Below are 17,137 nucleotides of genomic sequence, written 5' to 3'. Positions count from 1 at the left end.
GGCTGGTCTCGAACTCCTGACCTCAGGTGATCTCCCTGCATTTAAATCTTTAATTCAGGCCAGGTGCAGTGGCTCATGCCTATAATCCCAGCACTTTGGGAGGCTGAGACAGGTGGATCGCTTGAGCTCCGGAGTTCGAGACCAGCCTGGACAACACGGCAAAACCCTGTCTCTATTAAAAATACAAAAAGTAGCAGGGTATGGCGGTGCACACCTGTAATCCCAGCTACTGAGGTGGCTGAGGAAGGAGAATTGCTTGACCCAGGAAGCAGAGGCTGCAGTGAGCCCAGACTGTGCCACTGCACCCCAGTCTGGGCAACAGAGTGAGACCCTGTCTCAAAAAAATAGAAATAAAATAAAATAAATCTTTAATCCATCTTGAGTTACTTTTTGTATATGGTAAAAGGTAGAGGTCCATTTTTTTCTTCTGCATATGGCTAGCCAGCTATTCTAGCACCATTTATTGAATAAGGAGTGTTTTCTCCATTGCTTATTTTTGTTAACTTTGTCAAAAATTAGATAACTGTAGGTGTGCAGCTTTATTTTCAGGTTCTCCATTCTGTTCCATTGGTCCATGTGTCTGTTTTTGTACCAGTACCATGTTGTTTAGTTACTGTGGCCTTATGGTGTAGTTTGAAGTTGGGTAGTGTGGGACCTCTGGCTTTGTTCTTTTTGCTTAGGATTGCTTTGGCTATTTGGGCTCTTTTTTGGTTCCACACGATTTTTAGAATTGTTTTTTATCATTATGTGAAAAATGATGTTGGTAGCTTGATAGGAACAGCATCGAATCGGCAGGTTGATTTGGAAATTATGGCCATTTCAACAATATTTGTTCTTCTAATCCATGAACATGGAATGTTTTTCCATTGGTTTGTGTCATCTGTGATTTCTCTGAGCAGTGTTTTGCAGTTCTCCTTGTAGAGATCATTCAGCTCCTTAGATGTATTCCTAGGTAATTGTGTGTGTATGTGTGTTGTGTGTATGTCTATTGTGAATGGGATTGTGTTCTTGATTTGACTCTCAGCTTGAAAGTTATTGTTATATAGAAATGCTACTGATTTTTTTACATTGATTTTGCATCCTGAAACTTTACTGAAGTTGTTTATCAGTTCCAGGAGCCTTTTGGCAGAGTCTTTAGGGTTTTCTAGGTATAGAATCATATCATCAACAAACAGATCGTTTTATGACTTATTTTCCTATCTGGATGCTTTCTATTTCTTTCTCTTGCCTGATTGCTCTGGGTAGGACTTCCTTACATAACTAATTTTTATGTACTTACTAAAGAGTTGTCCATAGATCTTGCTGTTGAATTTTTTTAATCTGGCATTTCAAGCCCACAGCTTTGTCTTTACTATATGTCTTTTGTACTCTCATATAAACTTTTAAGAACAGATGTATTCACTCACTCTGTCTGTCTTTCAATAGACATTTAATGGTCACCTTCTATGTGCCAACCAACATTTTATTATGTCATATTTTTAAAGTAAATCATAAGCTGCAGGCTATTCACTCAGAAAACACTATGTATATACCAGCTCCAATATATCATGCAAGGTAATACAGATACAGGGACAAATATATTAGTTTTCAAAAGAGAAAAATTTATAATCTGGAGATTACAAGGAAATGGTGATTATGTACTTAAATTCTAACCATAAAAAGTTCTCCAGAAATGACTTCTACTTATTTATCAGTCAAAATGTATACACATTTGTATCGTGTGCACGTTGAGTATTGACAAAACATGCTCTAACACAGAGATGCTCTGCTTTTCTGTGTGTTGTCATATTTGGCCCACCAATTATACTATTAAAGAACCTGAGTCCTACCATGGAAATCCAGTAGACTATTTTTACTGGGACAAGCATTTAAATGTATTTAAATGTATTCTTTTAAAGTCAGTATTTGTTTTGAAACTCTGTGCCCCCTACTAAATTAATTGTTTTAAGAAGTTGTACATAAAAACCTCATTTCTTCTCTGAGGGTCATGCACTAATTCAGAGGGTTATGCCATGATTGCAGATTAAACTTCCCATGCCCCTCCTCGGCCATGTACCTCTGAATCTATCTAATTTGAACACAGCTACAAACTGCATCCAATCACCTATCCCACAAATGTGTGTTTTGCACTTGGGTTCTCAATGAATATCTGTTGAGTGTATGACAAATGAATAGAGACTATCATTTGTGACTGACAGTGTCTATTCAACATAAACCATATTACTACCAGAGAAGCAGTTTTAAACTTTCATCATTCTGAGAGTAGACTAGCATGAAAATCTCTGTCTTATTCATTATTATACAAGCAGAATCAAAAATATGCTTAGTCAAAAGAGTGTCTACTTGGTTTGCTACTGAGTTCTACAAAACACATGACATAATAGGCCAGAGCCAGTCTAAGTGGCATTTCAGGAGTCTTTGAATATGACTTTTATTTCTCATTGTCCTCACTTTCTCTGAAAAGAATGACTGATAGCCTTTTCATGTGATATCTTGGCTTTTAGGAGTGTTGTTTTATCTATTTTTTTGTCTTAAGCTTACATTTGTTAAGTGTAATTTTTGCTTTATGTAACATAAAAAAAAAAAAAATCTGTGATATGGTGCCCCATGAATTAACAACAATGGCCGGACCAAAGACAAGAAATCTTTTAAAAACAAATGTTCACATTAAATACCTTGGATAGGTAGGCCTTCTGGGGGTTTTTCTTTAATGCAAGAAAAGTACACCATTTCTGTTTTAAGAAATAGTTTCTTTTAGGTTTATACTGAGCTTGTCTAAAGTCGTATTACATAAGTAAGGGCTTAGTTTGTACATTAGTATTTTACATCTTGGAGTCTTACTAAATCCTTTTTTGATCAATCTGATATTGAACAAATCTATATTGATTTCTTCTACACATGTTTATGGTATTTATTTTTATATATCTAGGATTAAAAGCCAAATTAACAAGTGTAATCAATTTTCTCAGTGATAAAGAAAAGTCTTCTAGTACTCTTAGATACATTCATCTAGGGACAAAATCTTAAGTGAAGATGTTGTAATAAATGGATCGATTTATTCAATCACTGGGCATGAAAACATTAGCCCTGGGAAAGCATTTTCCTCTAAGCACTTTAGCTACCGAGTTTCACTTATGTGGCACCAAATGATTTGCATTTTTAGAGAAATTTCATGTCTGCAGTGAGCTCCAATGAAAACATGAATAAATTGCTTTTTTTTTTTCTTTTTCTGACTTTATGAAGCTGAATCCATTAGGGATTGAATCAAAGTATAATGAAATAAAGGCAACAACTTACATGATGGAAACCCTAGATTTGGTTTCTCACTAGCCCAATCTCAGTTGTCATGGCCTACATGTCAGATTAGTGGTTTTCAGGGAGATCCCTGGAGTATATGGCTGTTTTCTTAACTGCTGCATTAGAAATGGTCTCTAAAAGACAAGAAAGTAAATAGACAAACAACTATTAAGAACTAAATAGGTCTGCTGCAGTAGTTCTTGCCACAAAGTCAAATAAATCAATCTTTCCAAGCCTAACACTATACACTTGCCTAAGAGATTTTCTTAAGACTCATCTACCTTTTGAATTAATTGAAGTGAGAATGAGCACAGAAGCTATGAGGATGGATTTAAGATCCAGATTAACCTGGGTTTGAATCTCCAGTGAAACAGTTATCAGCTGTATGAGATTGAGCACATTAATCTCTCCAACCTTTAGGTTCCTTAGCTATACAAAAGGAATAATAATACTTAAAGCATAGGGTGGTTGAGAGATTTAATGTCATTTTTCATAAATAGAAAAGCAATTCTAAAATGTATATGGAACCACACAGACACACACACACAGAGACAGACACACACACAGACACACCCCAATAGCCAAGGCAATGATGAGCAAAAAGAACAAATCTAGAGGCATCACACTACCTGACTTCAAAATATACTACAGACTGATAATAATTAAAACAGCATGATACTGGCATAAAAATAGAGTTCTTGACCAATAGAACAGAATAGAAAGCCCATAAATGGACCCACACATGTATGTATGGTCAATTGATTTTCAACAAAGATGCCAAGAATACACAACAGAAAAGGACAGTCTCTTTAACAAAGGGTACTGAGAAAACTGGGATATCCATATGCAGAATGAAATTTGATCCTTAACACACATCATATGCAAAATCAATTCAAAATGAATTGAAGACTTAAACATAGGACCTGACACTGTAATGCTACTAGAAGAAAACATAAGGGGAAAGCTACTATGTGTCATTGGTCTAGGCAATAAGTTTTTAGATTTGACCCCAAAAGTGTAGCAACAAAAGCAAAAACAGACAAATGGGATTACAGCAAAAGTAAAAGTTTCTGCACAAAAAAAGAAAACAACAGAGTGAAGAGACAACCTATGGATTGGGAGGAAATATTTGCAAGCCATACATCTGATAAGGGATTAATAACCAACATATAAAAAACTCAAACAACTCTATAGAAAGAAAACAAATGGCCTAATTTTAAAATGGGCTGGGGACCTGAATAGACATCTCTCAAAAAAAAAGACATAAATGGTGAACAGACATATGGAAAAATTGCTGACCATCATTAATCACTAGTAAACTAAAATCACAATGAGATATCAATCCATACCTGTTAGAACGGCTGTTATCAAAAAGATGAAAGATCAATGTTGGCAAGGAGGTGGAGAAAAGGGAACCCTTGTACACTGTTGGTGAGACTATAAATTAGTACAACCATTACAGAAATCCATATGGAGTTTTCTCAAAAAACTAAAAATTAAAATTACCATATGATACAGTAATCCTACTTCTGGGTATTTACCCAGATATTTGAAATCAGCATGTCAGATGTCTGCACTCCCATGTTCATTGCAGCACTATTCCTAATAGCCAAGTCATGGAATCAACCTAAGTGTCCATAAACCAATGAATGGATAAAGAAAATGTGGTATATATATATGTGTGTGTGTGTGTGTGTGTGTATATATAATGTGGTATATATATATATACACATATATAATGTGGTGTGTGTGTGTGTGTATATATATATATATATAAAAAATCAGATTCGAGGGATGTTGATTTTTCAAATCTTATTTTTTTCCAACCAGAATATTTAAATGAAAAGTGGAAACTAAAATATAAAAGCATATATATGTGTGTGTGTATATATATACAATATATAATGTGTGTGTATATATACACAGAATGTGTATATATGAATGAATAATACATATACATATATTATTCAGCCTTAAAAAGTGAGAAATCCTGTCATTTGCAATATCATACATGGAATCGGAGAATAGTATACTAAATGAAATAAGCCAGGCATAGAAAGACACATATAAAATGTTCTCATTTGTATTGGAATCTAAAATAATCTAACTCAAAGAAGCAGAGAGCAGAAGGATGGTTATCAGAGGACAGGAGTAGTGAGGGAAATGGGAAGATAATGGTCAAAAAGTACAAAGCCTCAATTAGACAGGAGGAATAAGGTTTTTTCTTTAAGATATATTGCACATCATGGTAAATATAGTCAGTAATAATGTATTGTACATTTCAGAATCTCTAAGACAGTAATTCTCAAATGCTTTCACCATAAAAAAATTATAAGCATTTGAAGTGTTGGACATGCTAACTAGCTTAATTTAACAATTTCACATTGTATTCATAGATCATAACATCACTTTGTACCCCATAAATACATATAATTATAATTTGTCAACATACAATTAAAAATTAAAACTAAATAATAAAGTGCTGGCCGGGCATGGTGGCTCACACTTGTAATCCCAGCACTTTGGGAGGCCGAGGCAGGTGGATCACCTGAGGTCAGGAGTTCGAGACCAGCCTGGCCAACGTGCTGAAATCCCATGTCTACTAAAAATACAAAAATTAGCCGGGCATTATGGCAGGTGTCTGTAATCCCAGCTACTCGGAGGCTGAGACAGAAGAATCACTTGAACCGGGAGGCGGAGATTGCAGTGAGCTGAGATTGCACCACTGTACTTCAGCCTAGGAGACAGAGTGAGACTCCGTCTCAAAATAATAATAATAATAATAATAATGTTAACAATAAAAGTGCTGACCACATTCTCTATTACAACATGAGGAAAACAATTATTTTTACTTATTATGTAAATGTTGCAACTGAACAACAGACAAGCAGCTACAACTCCTTTTACCAACATGCTATTAATATTTTACTCCTACTCTTAATATTTAAATATAAATAGGAGTAAGATTCCATAAAGCAACAATTTTCAAACTTTAATGAGCGAATGAATCACCTTGGGATCCTGTTAAAAGGCAGATTCTGTGTTGCTAGGTCTGAAGCGTGGCTTACATTTCTGCATTTCTAACAAGCTTCAGGTAATGTTAATGCTGCTGGTTTGGAGACCACACTTTGAGTAGCAGACATATATATAGATCATCTGGAAACTGGTGACTTATTTCAAAATGTATTTCTCATTGTCATTGTTTTAAACAGACCAGTTCATTCTTACGAAAATTTAAGAGGAAGAGTATCTTACTTGGGATGTGCAAAGTTTTGATTTTTAATTTTGGTAAGGGAATTGTTTGGGTTTTTCGGAGATGTTATTTCTAGGAACTACTTTGCTGCTGACCAGATATATATTTACTCATAATACTATATTTGAACTGGATATTGTATATCTACAGAATCTTTTCTTTGGAAATCTCAACATACATTAGAAAACTCAATTTTTACAAAAACATTCATTTTCACGTCTCTGGATTATTCATTAAAAATATCATCCCCTGGATGATGGATGTGTTTACAGCATAGATTTTGAATGGTTTACTTACCTGCAAACCCATCAAGTTTTATAAATTAAATATGTACAGCTTTTGTTATGTCAATCATACCTCAGTAAAGTGTTACAAAAATTATTTCACATAATTCTCTGTTCTAAAGTACAGACAACATGAAAAGAACATGAATACAGAGCTTGTATATTTTCCCAACGGTTACTCTGAAGTAACCAGAAAAAAAAAATCAAATCTATTTATCTATCAGCATTTAGTTTCATATTCTATGTATTACACTGCACATAATTTGGTCAAGAAAATTAAACTTTTGGAGTGATAATGAAATGGTTATTTCTTTGAATTCATTAGCTTATCTTCAAGCCGCAGATCAGGGAAATACACGAGAAGGTAAGTTTTCAAATTAATGTTTAAATTAGAGACAGGTTTTCTTATTTTCAGATTCGAAGGATGTTGATTTTTCAAATCTTTTTTTTTCGGAATATTTAAATGAAAAGTGTAAACTAAAATGTAAAAGCAAAAATAATGATCAGTGTATATCTTTAACTTTTCACAACCTACCTTCAAGTGACATTAGATATTTAACATATAGTGTAAGAATTTTTTCCCTTTTATTTTTAGTTGACACATTATAATTGTAGATATTTATGGAATACAGGGTGATATTTTGATACATGTTTACAATGTGTCATGATCAAATCAGGGTAATTAGCATAGCTATCACCTCAAACATTTATCATTTCTTTGTGTTGCGAACATTCAAAATTCTGTCTTCTAGCTTTTGGAAAAGAGTCAATAAATTATAGTTAACCATATTCACCCTGCAATGCTTCTGAACACCAGACTTCCTTCCTCCTATCTAACTGTAATTTTGTATCCATTAACCAACATCTCCCACCTTCTCCCATCCCCTGACCCTTCCCAGCCTCTAATACCCACTATTCTGTTCTCCACTTCCATGAGCTGGAATTATTTTAGCTTCCACATGTGAGTGAGAACATGCAGTATTTATCTTTCTGTGCCCGCCCCATTTCACTGAACATAATGTTCTCCAGGCTTATTCCTGTGGCGGCAAACGACAGGATTGCATTCTGTTTTGTAGCTTAATAGTATTCTATTGTGTATATACAGCACATTTTCTTTGTCCTTTTGTCTGTTAATGGATGCTTAGGTTGATTCCATGTCTTAGCTACCGTAGATAGTGCTGCAATACACATGGAAGTGCAGGTATCCCTTGAATGTATTTATTTTATTTCCTTTGTATAAATACCCAGCAGTGGGATTACTGGATTGCATGACATCTATTTTTAGAGTTTTTTGAGAAATCTCCATAATTGCTGTACTAATTTACATTCCCACCAATGGTAACACATAGTATAAGAATCTTATAGGCCAGGCATAGTAGCTAATGCTTGTCATCCCAATACTTTGGTACACCAAGACAGAAGGATTACTTGAGGCCAGGAGTTCAAGAGCAGAGTAGGCAAAGAAACGAGATTCCATCTCTACAAGAATTTTTTTTTTTTTTAATTAGCCAGACATGGTGGCATATGCCTGTAGTCCCAGCTACTTGGGAGGCTGAGGAGACAGGAGGATTGCTTGAGCCTGTAAGGTCAAGGCTGCAGTAAGCGAGACCCTGTGTCAAAAAAAGTTTACAATTACATCCTTGCATTTCTCCCCTTCTCACCTTTGTACAACGTTATCATGTGTTGTACTTACCACCTCTGATGCTCTTCATTTCTTTACATAGATCCAGATTGTCATGTGGTATCATTTTTCTTCTGTCTTGAGGACTTGTAGTGCAAATATGCTGCTAATGAATTGCTTCAGCTTTTGTCTGTCTGAAAAGTATTTTTGCCTTCATTTTATAAAGATATTTTCAGTGGGTATGGCATTGTATGTTTCATAGGTTTTTTTTTTTTAATTTTTGTACTCTAAGTTTCTTAAGCTTGGGGTCTATTGAGCTTCTTGGACATGTGGGCTTATAGTCTTCATCAATTTTAGAAAATTTTCAGCCATAATTTCTTAAACTATTTTTCAATTCTTTCTCCATATCCTTTTTATGGAGATGTCAATACATGTCTATTAGGCTGCTTGAAGCTGTTCTATAGTTTACTGATAATATGTTCATCTTTTCGACTCTCTTTCTTCATTTTGCAGCTTCTACTACTCTGTCTTCAAGTTTATTAATGTTTTATTTTATTTTCCTTGTCTCTACTTAACATTTTAAATGTCTAAAATACAGTTAGAGTAACTTTGTTTTTGTTCCTAATTCTAATAATTATGTCAGTTATGGGTCAGTTTTGATTGATTTTTCTCCTCATTGTGCCTTTTTGCATGTTTTGTATTCAAAACATATTTCTTGTCTTTCAGAAATCACTGGCTTTTGTTGTCTGATGTCCAGTGTCTTCAAAATCATTGTTTCATATATTTTGTTCAGGTTTTTTGGGGTAGGGTGGAGTGTTTTAGGAAAGAAGTTAATCTGATTTCTGTTACTCTGTCTTGAATAGAAAAAAATTGCAGGATTTATAATGTAGCAAAAAATCAAAGAAATAAAAAGAACTGTATGAAGACATTAACACACTATTTATCTTAAGAAAATATTTAGTGTCTGGACAGATTAATAGACCTGAATCAGATATTCTCATTAAAAGTTTAAACGCCCAGAAAAAGAAATTCAGTTATCATTCTGTGTCAATATGGTATCTTCAGTGCTTTGTTCAAGCCTAGTTGCATTCCATTTATTCAAAGTAATGGTGTGTAAGGTTAAAAAAAAAGAATATATAATTTTGAATTGGAATATACTTCTGATTTTTGCATAAATTTTAATTGCTTGAATATTAATAAAAGCCCTTGGCAAGGGAATTGTTATATACCAGATCCTGTGATATGAAAGAACACATGTCAGTTTTTGACACTTTCAAGAGAGTCTATCCAAACTTGAAAGATGCCTCCTGCCTTAAAAGTTTCCATCTTGATTATTATGCTCATCAGATATAGAATTACCACATCATGATTTCTACTTCAAAACACAGATAGGACAGATTAACTTTTTGTTTTGTTAACAACAAAATGTAGAGAAATATTACTTCCAAAATCACATATTTTTGATAGAGTGAGATTAACTCTATAATCTTAGGCTTTGATTCATAAATTTTTTACAAAACTGTAAGACGAGAAAGCCATGAATGACAAACCAATATTATACAATGAGGAGGAGGAGGAAAATGAATAAAGAAATATCCAATTATATGCCAACATTAAATATATTGATGCCCAAACCACACTTCACATGACTAAATTTTTGCTAAAGCAAAACATTTGCATTGTATGGTTATTATATGCTGCTCGTTTCCCCTCCCCCACCCCTTACACACACACACACACACACACACACACACACACACGATCAATTCTCCCACCTTCTCTGCTCTGTGTCCCAGGAGACTGACTTCAGACTGCATCACACAGGCTGACTTGCCTTCTGGCTTCATCATATGGATTTAGCCAAAGAGAGTCACCAGCAGATGAGAGGTTAGGAAGGTGGAGAGTGAGAATACTATTCCTCTGCCCCTCACTTCAGCTCCTTTCTGACAACTGTGACACTCTGCAACTGCTACTTCTAGATTTAGAAAAAGCAGTCCCTTTTCTAAATCTCTGCCCTCACCCAACATCCAGTGGCACCGTCCTGTCTCCTTACCCTGAATTTAGACCCAGAGATGATAATGGCATGGCACCCTCTTTTGCAAGTCCCTAGGTGCCTCAATATCCCTTATTAGCTCCTTAGCCCTGCCCTCATCTCTTAATAGTCCCTTCATTAAAATCTCTTCAAAATCCCAGTTGTATGTGCCATCTGTTTCCTCCTGACTGATACCCACTCATCTATTGTGAGTTTCAAGTGAGTAGCTAAAGACAAGCTAGTACAAGAAATATTAGGAAACCTCCACCTGCTGAAAAGTTCAATTGATTAAGAGAACAGTGCTAATGAGGCCAAAATTAGTATCTGGCTGTGTTCCAGGATCACAGCCTGCATCCCTGCCCAGCCATTTTACAAACTATCAGTTACAAGGAAGACCATGCCAAAGAGCAAACATGAGTCTATGCCAATCCATCATCACTCCTGGGAACACAGCTCAAGGACTGAGCTGTTCAACTGAGATAGTGTCAAAATCATCTTTGTTCCCAAAGGACAGCTTTTGTAATGTGATTCTAATGAAAAAATGTATATGTTATTTTAAATAATAAAGTCATAACGGTCGATATCTTTTTAAAAGATGAGCTCTCATCTCATTACTTATTTGTGGCTAATTCATAATAAAATAATTTAAAAGTCAAGCTTATCTAAGTATGCCTTTTATTGGTAATGGGATTCTGGGTTTATAAAAACCAGATTTATAGCCCTGAATCAGATATTCTCATTGTAATTAAACGAGTGAACCTATACAACCATCATATGAAGAATAAACAGTTAAATATTTTATTTATTTATTTACTGGAAGGGATTTTCTGATTATCAAGTGTGATTGACAAGTTTTCAGTTCATATACACATTTCCCCAAAACAGAACTTTGTTCTCTTCAGTACAGTGGCCTTGTAAAATCATATTGTAAGTAGGCCATTGTAGATGTGCCATTATATTTACATTGATATACTGGCTTACTTCCAGGTTAATTTTATATGATTTACATGGTGGGGAAGGGAGATTTCTGTTCCTTTTTCAGAAATCAGTTTCTGAGACTCTTTACTATCAGTGAGAGAGAAGTACTGTTTCTACTAAAATTGAATGTATGACTATCAGTAAAATCTGCTGAAATACAAAAACAAAATATCTCATTGTTAATAATAGCATAATTTTAAGATCACCCATAAGATAGGAGCATAGTTTATATGCAGTATTTATTCTTAATCAGTTTCATAAAACATAATCTGAGTTTTATTTTTCAAACAAAAGCTTTTGAGTCATTTGGATAAGGTCAACAGAAAGCACAGTCTTTTAACATTAGGTGATCAACTTTTTGACAATGGCAGGACCAGCATAGCTAATGGAATAATAGCCTGCAGGGTCCAACTAAATATGATATACGAATGTAATCAACCTCTGTGATGACTATTCAAAAGTAATCCCTTTAGCTTTGAACTGCAACATATATTTCAACAAGGCAAAAACCATATGAAGAAATTCTCTGCAGACCACACTGATACAATACAGCCTTCATATCGTGCTCTCTGTATTTGCTGCTTATAGTGAGTTTTAAATTTAAGGTAATGACTACTGTATATTCATGTGAGCATACAACAATACTTTTGATTTGTTGTAGAAAGGTTGAATCCATTACCAGGGGTCTAGTCTATAAACTCTGATACAACCTTTATGAATGAGTTATTTACCCTTTTTGAGAGTAAGGCCACTACAAATGTTTAGCATGCCAAAATTATAAAAATTCATTTACCTTTCTAGTCACCAAACTACCAGGTAATGTCTCCTCCATTTCAACTCATACTTCTCTACAGATAACATTTTAAAAATCTTGTTTACATATAATACTGTATAATATAAATATTATATTCCATTGTTTTCAAAAAAGGGATGTGACGGTGGATTTATAGCAATTTGGCATTTACTGGCTTATTCTATTGCTTTTGTAACATATAGGCTAAGTGGTGGTATAAATGAGATCTTTTTGTTGCCCACTTCAATCTACCATTTCAGAGTCTTTACTATTAGCAACAAGGAAGTGCCAATTTCTACTGAAATGTAGATCATATAAGCAAATATCACACTTCAATGTGTTGTTGCTTCTGGTCTCCCTTACTAGAGTGGTACTGGTCTCAGTCTTCCAGCTCCCTTGAAGTCCTACAGATCAAACATCTCAAATCACACCTTAAGTCAGACCCACAGTGCAAAACCTAGCTTATAATCCAAATGAGTGTTTTTGCAGTGATGGAACCAAGAGTCAACTGTCCTGGGGTGAGTGAGTACCCATGTCTAACACTCAGACTCAGAAGAAGTATCCAGTCATGCATTGCATAAGGACATTTCTGTCAACAATATATGCCATACACAATGGTGGTCCTAAGAGATAATGGAGCTGGAAGATTCCTATGCACTAGTGACGTTTTAGCCATCATAACACTGTGTTGCAATGCATTACCTTTACTATGTTTAGCTATACAAATACTCATTATAGTGTTACAGATGCCTATAATATTCACTATAGTAACGTGCCAAACAGGTTTGTAGCCCAGAAGCAATATGCTATACCATATAATAGCCTAGCTATGTAGTAGACTATGCCATCTAGATTTGTGTAAGTACACTCTATGATGTTTGTACAACAACATCACCTAATGACTCATTTCTTTGAAGATACCCCTGTCATTAAGTGACACATGACTGTATATTTCTTTGCTCATTTCATTGGTGAGAACTTAAGTCACATGGCTTTAACTAAATAGTTCTCTACTGATAGGGAAGACCTAATAGAGAGGAAGAGCACTGATAAGTGGGAGGCAGAAGGAAGGACTGAAACTATGTCTTGTCTAGACAAGAGGGCCTGAAATCTAGTGAAGAAGTAGAGGGATAACAGTTCATTGATACTAACAGAAGGGAAGACAGAGTATACAGAATAGAAGCAGTAGGTGAGTAACTCTCCCCACAGGACTTGTGGAAGATTTTTCCTACTGTCATTTATTTCCTCAATGAAACCAGGAAATAAATCATCAGCTGAGAAAAGTGCAGGGTGGGAGGTCTGAGAAAAGTAGAAGATTTAGTCATCAAGGGCAGTGGAAGAATGAGTGGACCAGGAATGTTTCATAGAAAGGCCTGGAAGCACAAGGGTCTACTTAATGTTTGTGACCATGAATTTAAGATGAGGCATCTCAGGCCAGTTGTGTATTTTCTCCAGCCATGTTGAACTATACAGTGCAGGAGAGGAATCGGCAGATAACTGGATTTAACTAGGGCTATACTTTTGCCAAGTAAGTAAACAAAGTGAAAAGAAGAGAAATTTAGACTTTATGCAAGGAAGTACATAACCATGGAATTTAAATTATATGAGGAAGGAAGAAGAGACAGAAAAATTAGGAGAAACAGTGAAAATGTGGTAGGAATGGAGGTTCCAATGAAGTAGAAGAATTGCTGGGGTCAGGATAGCAGAGGGAGTGATCTGGAAATACAAAAGGAGGCAGCCAAGCAGTTAAATACAGGAAAATGAGCTAGAGGGGGCTCATAGTTACTGATAATGACAAGGTCTAAGTATGACCAGGGGAATTAATGGCAGTGGTAATGTAAAGGACAAGATGTAAAAGAACAGGAGGTCAAGGAATTGAGACTTAGGGTGGAATAATCTTCTACCTCTACGTTGAAATTACTAAGTTAAGAAAGTAGTAGTACGGTGACAATGAGGCAATGATAACATCAACTGAGAATGATTCCACTTGTAGGTAGATCACAATAGTGACAAATGGTTGACTGTATAATCTAATGACATGAGTGTTAGAGAGGGAAAGAGGAAAGGCAAATGTCCTGACAGAACAAGGAGGAAAGAGGACACCAACCCATCTTCAGGTCCAGCAGTGAGAAGACCAAGAAAAATACAACAAAAATGGGTTTGTGGGCTGATAGTATCTTGAGAGAAGAGACAAATTTCTGTTAGAGCAAGAAAGTAAAAGTAATTTCAGAAAATAGGGTAAAGATATAGGACATTTTGCTGAAATAATGAATCAAATATTCCAAAAGCCAAAGTAGAACTCTTTTAGGAATTGCAGTGGGTAGGAGATGGGGACAGAACACGAAAGGTAATGAAAAATAGAATGAAGGGCCTGAAAACTGGGGCCTGTCATAAACAGGAATAAACAGCATCTTATTAGATTAATCCCAGTGAATTCAAATCAAAAGTAAAGGAGGAGATATGAAAGTTAAAGTTAAGCAACAAATTAACATGGCTCTCTCTCTATATATATATACACATATGGTATATGATACATGAAGTCATTTATACATGTATATCTACATAAACAAACTTCCCATATTTGACTTCATTATCATAATATCATAATAGTGAAGCCAGATATGGGAAGTTTTTATATATGTATGTTTATATATGTAGTTATATGTATACACACACACACACACATATAGATAGATGATAGATAGATAGATAGATAGATAGATAGATAGATAGATAGATAGATAAACTTCCCATATTTGACTTCATTATTTGGGTACTTTATATTGCTCCTTAAATTAATTTTCCTTTTGAGTAATATTTTTTAAACTCATCTTACCCAAAACAAGGTGGCCTTTTCAGTAGCCATTTTATTATATCACAAGAATTCTGTGGATTAGGAATTCAAGCAGGGCTCGGCTGGACATTAATTGAAGTCACTAAATGGTATTCAGCTGACAGATGGGCTGGTTTGAAGGGTCAAAGACAGCTTCACTGGCAGGCTGGAGACTTGGCCAAGATGGCTGGAAGGCTGGACTCAGCTGGGACTGTCTGCTAGAACATCTATACACGGCCATTCCAGCATGGCAGTCTCAGGGTATGAGGACTTATGTGGTGATTCACTTCCTCCAAAAACAGTATCCTAAGATAACCAGGTAGAGGCTGCATAGCTTTTATGGACCTAGCCCCAGAGCTCATTTTCGTCACTTCCTCCACATTCAGCTGATCACAAAAGAGTCTTAAGGGTAGCTCAATTTCAAGAAGAAAACTAGATTCTGCTCCTTCATGGGGGATTGACAAGATCATACCGTACAGGAACATGTGGAGTGGGAGAGATTGCTGTGACCATCTTTGTACAATACAATCTGCCCTGGTGATACATACACATTTATAGGTGAAGGACAGATATCCCTGAAAAGGGATTCCCAGGTTCAAGATCAAAATAACTATAAACCGTGTTCATGATAAACTATTTACTTTGTATATTTTTTTTTTAGAAGAGTTTCGAGGATCCACGGTGGAAACTGTATCTCAAAACTCAGAACATTTGGAAGAACTCAGTAGGTATGATAAATCAAGTAAAAAGTTTCTATTAAGTACCCACTTTGTGCAGTATACTAAGTATAATCTCATTCTCCAAACACAAAAAGAGAAGTTTCATCCAGCACTTGATAACCTTAATACTGAAACACTGCTTTAAAAAAAAAATCACAGATTTATTGTCAAATATCACATAAGGTTAAGTATTTTTAATTTTGAAGCCACATATGAAAATTACAGAAGACAAATTATTTTTCAAAACAAATGTTCTTTACTTTCTAGCCCAATATAAAAGTTAAATCTACAATTTATTTTATTTCAGATTTCCAGGTGATCAAAAAAATGAAACTTAAAGCAGCTTTTCACTTAACATCAAAGCGAGAAGAAATCCATCATGTCACCTTAGACTTCAATACTTGTAATAGAAACATGTTACAGACAATATAAAGTTATAAAAAAACTGACTGTGACTCTTTTCATTGGATTTTGTATTGCAGTATATTACTATAAATTTAGTCCAAAACATCTAAATCCATGAAAATAAAATATATTCCAATTCTTAGAAATATCAGCAATCATCCAGGAAATAAATAATTTCCTCTTCTCCACTATTCCACAAGAAATAGTGATACCATGAAACCAAAATAAGAAAATATTTTCTAATGAGAAAATAATTACAAGCTTAAGAAAATCTTTCTTGCTGAATTCATGTAGGATAATATTTACTAAAATTCTAGGGAAACTTTTCAACATAGATAAAAAGAATATAAGCAATTAAGACTACCATATTGATAAGTACTGTTTGAAACAGTTTGCTTTACCTGTGTAAAAGTATATTTTATGATACTTTTAGCTGATAGCACATAATCAAACTTACCCATGTCAACTTAAAAAGTTTAAGTCCTTCCATCTTACAAGCCTTACCTAATGTGTCTTGCAAATGAAAGAACACGGCTGAGATAGTTACATGTATAATTTCAGGAGATCTGGAAATCTCCTGAAGATTACAGCTGTGAGCCACCACGCCAGGCTCTTACTTCGTTATATAATGTTTCTTTAACCATAACCATTTACATTACAAGTACCCCATCTCATCTTACTCTATCTAAAAAGTAGATTAACCAGGAGAAAACTTTGTCCTTTTATAAGAACAATTCTACACCATGGAATACTATGCAGCCATAAAAAAGGATGAGTTTGTGTCCTTTGTAGGGACATGGATGCAGCTGGAAACCATCATTCTTAGCAAACTATCACAAGAACAAAAAACCAAACACTGCATGTTCTCACTCATAGGTGGGAACTGAACAATGAGATCACTTGGACTCGGGAAGGGGAACAT

The 17,137-nt window shown here is 35.0% G+C and overlaps 1 protein-coding gene across 1 annotated transcript in view; it reads left to right on the top strand.

The window, feature by feature from the left end:
• TTC29 (tetratricopeptide repeat domain 29) overlaps positions 1 to 16,689 on the top strand; it is a 262,985-nt gene extending 246,296 nt beyond the window's left edge. Inside the window, exons 13-14 of the mRNA XM_078002717.1 lie at positions 15,753 to 15,819; positions 16,118 to 16,689. The gene's annotated coding sequence lies outside the window, so the exon portion shown is untranslated. The remainder of the gene's footprint in view (positions 1 to 15,752; positions 15,820 to 16,117) is intronic.
• The last annotated feature ends 448 nt before the right edge of the window (positions 16,690 to 17,137 follow it).

The sequence above is a fragment of the Macaca mulatta genome, chromosome 5 (genome assembly GCF_049350105.2).
Source record: "Macaca mulatta isolate MMU2019108-1 chromosome 5, T2T-MMU8v2.0, whole genome shotgun sequence".
Classification (NCBI taxonomy): Eukaryota; Metazoa; Chordata; class Mammalia; order Primates; family Cercopithecidae; genus Macaca; species Macaca mulatta.
Note: the sequence above shows the minus strand (reverse complement) of the source record. Positions and strands in the feature narration are given on the sequence as shown.